Genomic DNA, 8209 nt, shown 5'->3' on the forward strand with positions numbered 1-8209 from the left:
GATTAGACATGTTTTTTTATTATTGTCATTAGTGATTATCTCAATTTCAGCTGAAAGAATTGACAAAATCCCACACACTGTGCCTTTAACTTTTGAAGCTAGCAATGTTCAAGATGGACACCACAGCTAAATAGCATTAGCCAAGACAAAAAAGGGTTCAGCTAMATCAGATTTACAGACGTTTAGCTGAAAATTGGTGTGGTATTAGCTGAGAATCATCCTCTGTTATTTACTCCAAGTCCTACACGTTTCCTGTAATACAAAATCCAAATGTTTGACCCAAAACTGCTGGATCTTGATAGAGACTATGCATCTGATTCACAGCTAAATGCTGATGTTTGAGGCAGAATGAAGGCCAACTGGACGATTAAAGACCTTTAACTGTAGCTGAGGGAAACAAGCTGAGTGACTTTTGTTCCTTGAATTGTTGTTTATCCTCTGTTTGGTTGCCATAGCTCTTAAACTGCCCGTTCGTATTGAAACGCTTATTGTTCACCGGCGCTTCATCCCACACATTATGCAAATCTGATCTGATCCAATCGGCTGAAAATGTTCCACAGTGCTGGCGCTCAGGGAGAAAGAAGGGAAACTTGTCATCCTGTGGAGGATGAGGAGGAGAAAGTTGCTCCTCAGAGGTGGACAGGAAGTGCCGCTCTGACTGGTGCCAGTTTGTGGAAGTTGTGTCAGTTCTGGTTTTTACTCTGTATATGAGCAGCTGATAGAACAACATTCTCCCACACGCACACACATACACACAGATCCAGGCACACAAAGTGACAGCACCAGAAAAACACACCCAGTCAGTCCCTGCAGCTCTSCCAGGGCGGAGCTTCCAAGTGATTCACACGCTGAGGGCGACGTCGAATCAATCAGTGCAACGGCAGTTTTTCAGGGGATTACTTTAAGACAAGGAAAAAAAAACACGATCAAACAGAATCTATTACTTCTTCGTTATTAATCTGCGAGCAAGTGTCGTCAACCTGCGAGGCAAACGAACAGAACAAGTCTGTCTGGGTCTTTTATGATGGTTTTAATACCTGCAGCATGTGTTGTTTGTGTCCAGTTGATTTGATTTTATCCTGAGTTCTTTCTCCCTCTTAAAAACACGGTTCCTTTATCCTTCAGCCTCAGATTTCACACTGCAAAAATTGTTAGTCTAAACAAGTTTTTTGTCCAGCCAAACAGTATTTTTGATCTTGTTTTGAAACTAATAAACAAGAGCAGTGTTAGAATTTTTTATCTTGTTAGTCTGGAAATTTTCCTTTTACTTAGTGCCTTATTGCACTCTCAGGTTATTTACTTAATTTGAGATGATTCAGATTAAATCTAGTTTTTTTAAACTTCATTTTAGATGGTTAATTGTTGCAGCACCGTAGGCCCAAGTCATCAGCACCATTAGTCGAATGAATCACTCAACAAATTTCAATCAAACCTTCATGCTGCTAACGACGCTAACACCGCTAACATAGCTAACGCCATTAACGTCGCTAATGCCGCTTCCCTACAAGTCAACGTGGCAGTCGTTGTCCGAGCTGCACTTCAAACTGCCGGACCACAGTTGCCCTCTATATTGTTTTCAATGAGCACATTTTGAATTTAAAAATCAAATGCCATCTTCAGCATTGCTAGCAGCGTTAGCAGTTGCCTTTGGCGCAGGATGATGACGTCATGAGTGCCACGCCCCAACAGCAAAGGCTGCGTTCCATTCTGAAATTAACTTTAATATTTAGCTGCAACATTTACATTAAAATTTACACATTAGGATTTACTTATTTAACAATTAGATGTAACTTTTATTCAAAATTTGCAAAATGTAAGAGCAGTGAGTTAAATAGCAATAAAATTTTTTAAAGTATTTTTCAGAAAGTGAGCTAAATAATGAAAATGTGTTAGTGTCATATTGTAACTTCTTATTTTACATGCAGTGCTCCATAATTAACAGTTTGAATCATCTGTGTGAAGGCATGCTAGGCCTAGGTGGGAGAAACTTTGACCCAAAGCAGATTGGGYCCACGGATTCTGACGGGACCATCTGCAGCTCAGCCTGCTTTTTTTTTCCAAACCTGTGCGGACTCAGGTTTCTGTTTCTACTGACTGAAATCCAACCCGACGTGGTCTTTTGTGATTTTAGTCAGGTTTGATCTCCTGTACGTGCTGAGAGGCTTTGCTTTCCACGACTACTAAAAAAAAGTAATCTGATTCCTGTCAGCCTYAACTTGTTCGACCATTCCTCTCCTGAACTGATCTCATCAAACATGAATCCTGATCAAAAGGAGTGAACAGGTGTTAGCATCACATGCTATCAAAAACCTTCCAGGTACAATGATAAGTGATTAACGTTCAGCAGCAGGCTTCAGAAATAAGTCATTTGTTTATTTTRTGAAAGCAGGTAAATATAAAAACACGACATCGTTTTATTACAGTAGAAATAAAAGTTGTCTTCTCAGAAGACTGACAGCTGAGAACGAAGTGAGGATTAACATCTTGACGGGTGATAATTGCACAATCCTGGAACAGTGGTTGTGTAAGAAGTGAGCGATGTTTTTAATCAGAGCTGGTTAACCAGAACCCACAGACAAGGTTTCACAACAAGCCGGGAGGGGAGCTCCTGTTTGTTCTTCTCATGTATCACCTCCAGCTGTTGGGAACTTGGCARAACAGAGCCACATACAGTAAATCTCTGGGTTCAATACATTATGACGCGTTAATGCTGAGTCAGCGTTCACATTACGATCTTCGTGTTTTGTTTTTAGTTTCTTGCATTTAGTTTTTATCACTGTTTGTGTATGAAAAATTTCAGCTCAGTCAGCTGCGTTTGAGTACGATATTTGTAACTTTTATGCTTTTTGAATTATTCTTTACAAAACCCCATATACTTCAAGATTAATTCATTTTTTAGCAAACATTTTATTTTTAGCTTCTCATCCTTTTAGATACTGTTTTATTAATTTTATCTTCAATCCACTGTTTTGCTCATTAGCTTTTTTGTTTTATTTTTTAGCTTCTGTTTTGCCAAGTTTAACTTTTAGCTATGACTTTGCAAATTTTACTTTTACCTACTTTTTTCTTGTTTTAGATTTTAGTTTTGGATTGACTTATTTTAACTTTCAGCTACAGTTTTGTTAGTTTTAGCATTTATCTTTTATCTACTTATTTTAGTTTCTAAGCTACTGTTTAGCTAATCTCAGCTTTAAGCTGCCATTTTACTTTTATTTGCAGTTTTGCTAAGTTGAGCTTTTATTTATGATTTTGCTAAATTTAGCTTTTAGCTAGGAGTTTAAAATAAAAAAAAATCACCTCCTGTTTGGCTTATTTTAACTTTTAGCCTTGGAATTACTTATTTTAGCTTTTAGCTACTTTTAGCTAAACCCAACTTTTAGCTTCAGCGTAGCTGCAGTTTTAGTATGTTTACCTACTTACACTTTACCTACTGTTTTGCTCATTTTAACATTTAGCTATGGGTCGGGGAGGAGGTCCTGCCCCAATTCGAGAAGTTTATCTCGGGGTCTTGTTCATGAATGAGGGAAGAATGGAGCGGGAGATTGACAGTTGGATTGGTGCTACGTCTGCAGTGATGCGGGCGTTGTACCGGTCTGTCATGGTGAAGTGGGAGTTGATCCAGAAGGCGAAGCTCTCGATTTACCGGTCGGTCTATGTTCCTACCCTCATCACGAGTTTTGGGTCGTGACCGAAAGAACGAGATCACGGATATAAGCGGCCGAAATGAGTTTCCTCTGCAGGGTGTCTGGGCTCTCCCTTAGAGATAAGCTGCTAGGAGCTGCTGCTCCTCCACGTCGAGAGGAGCCAGTTGAGGTGGCTCATCTGGTTAGGATGCCTCCTGGACGCCTCCCTGGTGAGGTGTTCCGGGCATGTCCCACTGGGAGGAGGCCCAGAGGAAGTCCCAGGACACGCTGGAGGGACTATGTTTCTCAGCTGGTCTGGGAACACCTTGGGATTCCCCCGGATGAGCTGGTCCAAGTGGCTGGGGAGAGGGAGGTCTGGGTCTCTTAGGCTGCTGCCCCCGCGACCCGACCCCGGATAAGATGAACAAACGAATGAACTATGGATAAGTTATTTTAGCTTTTCACTACTGTTTGGCTAATCTTAGCTATTAGCTGCTATTTTATTTCAGCTAAGTTCAGCTTTTGTTAAACTGAGCATATAAATTTTCTAATTTTAGCTTTTACTGTTTTGCCATAATCCTAGTTTTTAGCTGCTCTACCTGTTTTGCACATTTTAGCTTTTAAACTACTGCTTTTTTGCAAATAGTTGTTTCWACTACTTTAAGGTTTTAGTTGTGGTTTTGTCAGTTTTAGCTTATATGGTAGTACTGATTTTAGCTTGTTCTGCTTATTTTAATGAAACTTTCTGTGGTTCTGTTTGTTTTTTGCTCAGACTTTCTGTTGATCATCAACCTGCAGGACAAACATGACCCGAGACGAACTGCAGCGAGAGTTTCCAGTAAGTGAGAGCTTCAGGATGTTAATCATTCACCAACACAGTGGAAATACCCCGACATGAAGCAGCTCCTGTACAGGTGTGTGTGTGTGTGTGTGTGTGTGTGTGTGTGTGTGTGTGTGTGTGTGTGTGTGTGTGTCCAAATGAATCCTGACTCAGACAGACAGGGGATGAAAGCAGGGATGCCATCAAACAGGTCTTTACTCTAAACCCCTTCAGGATCTCAGAACCTCCAACGAAAACAGGAATAAAGTATTTCTCACCAAAGGCAGCGTGTTACATCAGAGTTTTTTTTTTTGTTGTTTTTCTTTTTTTTTTTTTTCAGCGCCGAAGCCGTCAAGCCGGGCGCTTGCAACCCCGACAGATCAAGGCACAGTGATGTGAAATGTGTCGGCCATTTTGGCTCCGTCAGAGCGTAGTGGCACACAGAGAGGCTGCTCATTAGAAGGAGAGTGTGACAAACCCACCAGACGGGGTCGGCTCCCTCACCCAAACAGGAGGAGGTGGGGGTGGGGGGGTAAAAGTGACAAAGATGGGAGCAAAGAGGAAACGTGCCGGCGGTTATCATTAAGGTCGGGCTGTTTAATGAGCGAGCTCACAGCACCCTTCCATCCTCGGTGGCGCCCGCTGGCTGGAGGCCCCCCCTCCCAGGTTCTGGCTCCCCCAGCAGGAGTTCTGGCTCGCTCCATCACGGCTGAATGGGAGCGGGAGGTTATTTTTACCCTCTACCTGTGGAACAGATGCATCCACGGCTTTGATAAACAAAAAGTGCACTTGCATCCCGAGGAGAGAAACGTTTCCCTCTCACGTCTCAGAAATAWCCGACGCCGCCCGAGACACAAGCTGCAGTAAAAACCCGGTTCATCTTTGCTGATCCTCGTGTCACATTAAAACAGCTTGTTGAGCAGTTTGTGATTGGAAGAAAGTGGACGAGTGAAAGACAAATATAAAAACAACTAGACATGGGTTTTTACGATGTAAAAACAAGTGTGCAGTGCAGCATGGCTTTGCCTGCAGCATTGGACTTGCAGAATGGACTTTGACCAAGTTCAAATGTGTTTTCTACAACAGCTTGTGSCYGTCACGTCAGCAGGTGTTTGTAATTAAGGTAATTGTGTAACAATATGAAGTTTGAAGAGATTTTTTCTTAAAGTTGCATCAGCCAGGTTTTGAACCCTGATCTCCCACATGAAAGTCCATGACATAGACCATTAGACCAATGGAGCTGTGGCAGAAGATGGTGGCAGGTGTATGTTTGTATGTGTGCAGAAAGAGGCCACATTGCCAATACAATTATTGACACAAAAATGCATAATATTACAACAATCAAGCAGTATTAAGACAATATTATAGTAAAACACCAAAATACAATCGTATTAGTACTGTAAACACTGAACTACTGAGTTTAAATATTAAACTATGGTGCAGTACCAAGTTTAGTACAGCAGGGGGCAGTATTGGACCAATACAAGGCTCCATTGACTGCCATTATAATTCATTAAACATCAATATTTCATAAACTATAAGTTTTACAGGCACCAAAAGGCATAGCCATCATTTGACACAGGAGCTTTACAGATATAAATTACAATGGCAGTTCTAGGACAAAGTATGCAGGAGAAGCATGGCAAAGTTGAGATGACTTGGATGGGAAACGAATCACAATAGTGTGCATTGCATTGGCAATGCACACTGATGAAGACTGAAAACTTTAGCAGGTAAAAACAGACTTGATCCACAAGTTTTGCATTAATGAGACCCTGAATCAAGAGCAGGCCTTGAATGTTAAGCTTTATTTCATCACCCTGAAAACAAGGAAGTTATTTACAGAAACAAACACTAAAACCAATTAAGACTTGTTGATACTCTTACTGTTTAATGTAAATGATTACAATCAATCATAAAGTATAAAAAAGTGTCTGAAATTCAGTTAATCAATTACAAAACATGTTAAGAGCTCATAGAAAACATTCCTGTTGAAGCTAAAACTATATTTTACGTGTTGAACTGTTATCTTTGGTATTTTTCATTCATTCAAATAAAAAAACTATAACAAATCCAGTTTAAATCCAGATGTTTTCACTGGTTCATCACTTGAATTTATGAGCCTTTGTTGTCCGAATGGTTCAGGTCACAAATAAGTGGCTTAATTAAAAAAAAAAATTCTTCTGAATATGACCAGAAAATAGAGTTCAACTAAAATTTTAAGAGACTTGCAGACACTTTGAAAAACTCCTCAAGTCTGGTTGGTTAGGTGAACAAAAAGGACGGCTCAAGACTTTTGCACAGCGCTATAAGCTGCAAAACTAGGAGGTTGTTTTATAATAAAGAGCCAAAAAAAAAAGCCTCTAGTCATAGAAATAATGACTAACTTGACCAAAAAAGATGAGAAACAGCAGAAAACACGTCCGTCTTCAACAGGACGGTGAGTTTTCCTGTGTCCAAATATTCTTGTTTTCGTGTCCAAAAAAAGTCTGAAACTTTCAGCTGATGTTTGAAGAACTAATAAATCCGGTCAGAATTAAAATTTGATGCAATTAGATCAGCAGCTCAGAGTGTTTCTCAGGTCCGGAGGCGATTTTTAAGTCATTAAAAACTGACTTAAATGTGACAAATTTTAGCAACATTTGCATGGGAGCGCAGCCCGAGGGTGGAAAGCGTGGACCGGATGATGTTAGCCTGATCGGAACCGAATCATCCGCAACAACGCTTGATAAGAAGGCTTAACCTCCTTAAAGCAGCTGAAACAGACTCCCATGATGCTCTGTGAAGAGACGGGTTCGTAACGGGAATATTTCCCTCRCAGGTAGAGATAACGATGCACTCAGAGACACGACATCAGGGTGTGAAAGGTTTCCCCGGCAGCTGCAGTGACAGGATCTCGGATAAAAACTCAAAAWATTRAAATAAATAAAAAACAGAGAAGAGGAGGAGTGGGTGGGGATGAAAGACGACAGAAAGATAAGAAGCAAAATGATCAAACGCAAAGAAAAATGAGATAATAAGAAGGGGTAGTAATAACGGGAGACAGTTGATAGAAAAATAAATAAACRATAAAATGTCGTTGTTTGAAGTGGATATAACATGTTGAGCTCCAGTYTTCATAGGAGGCCAAAGGCCAACTGACATGTTCAACAGGAAGTATCTTCTGTACAAATTTTAAAACCTTACCCCTTTTATGAGGCCAGTCTGAGAGTAACTCGTTTATGCAAATGAGGCACTTCAAACCCCACCCCTTCTCCACTCCGTTCRGACATTTTTTATTAGTTTGATTGCAGAGATTTTATTATCTTTTTGTGCTAGAATGGACCGCTCTGGAAGCTGGAGGGGGGCGTGGGGCATAAAGCACTGARTTTSGATTTAAAGAGACAGCTTCAAAACGAGTTGATCTGCGACACAGCTCAGACAGGGGGTGAAAGRGGGGCTTGTGGAGTTACAGYGAGGAGGAGTTCAGACCAAAGCAAATCCCAAAGGAATGATTTAAATGTGAAAAAGGAGGATTTAAAAACAACATGTCTCCTTTAAAGTGTACTGTCTCATCTACAGCATGTAAGATATTAATTGTTCGTGACCTTTCTGCTGGACCTCACTTCTAAAAATCTGAACTGTCCCTTTAAGGGCCTCCATCTTCACAACGAGAACACATGAAGGAGATCAGACGTGATAACTCCTGCTGCTCCGTGTGATGTGACGTCAAAGCTTGTTTCTGAGTGTGTGTGTGTGTGTGTGTGTGTGTGTGTGTGTGTGTGTG

General features: G+C 40.8%; 1 protein-coding gene across 1 annotated transcript in view; it reads right to left on the bottom strand.

Moving 5' to 3' along the window:
- The window catches only part of samd12 (sterile alpha motif domain containing 12), a 129124-nt gene that overhangs the window by 14719 nt on the left and 106196 nt on the right, over nucleotides 1-8209 (bottom strand). The gene's annotated exons all lie outside the window — the stretch shown is intronic.

Source organism: Austrofundulus limnaeus, unplaced genomic scaffold (genome assembly GCF_001266775.1).
Source record: "Austrofundulus limnaeus strain Quisiro unplaced genomic scaffold, Austrofundulus_limnaeus-1.0 Scaffold330, whole genome shotgun sequence".
Lineage (NCBI taxonomy): Eukaryota > Metazoa > Chordata > Actinopteri > Cyprinodontiformes > Rivulidae > Austrofundulus > Austrofundulus limnaeus.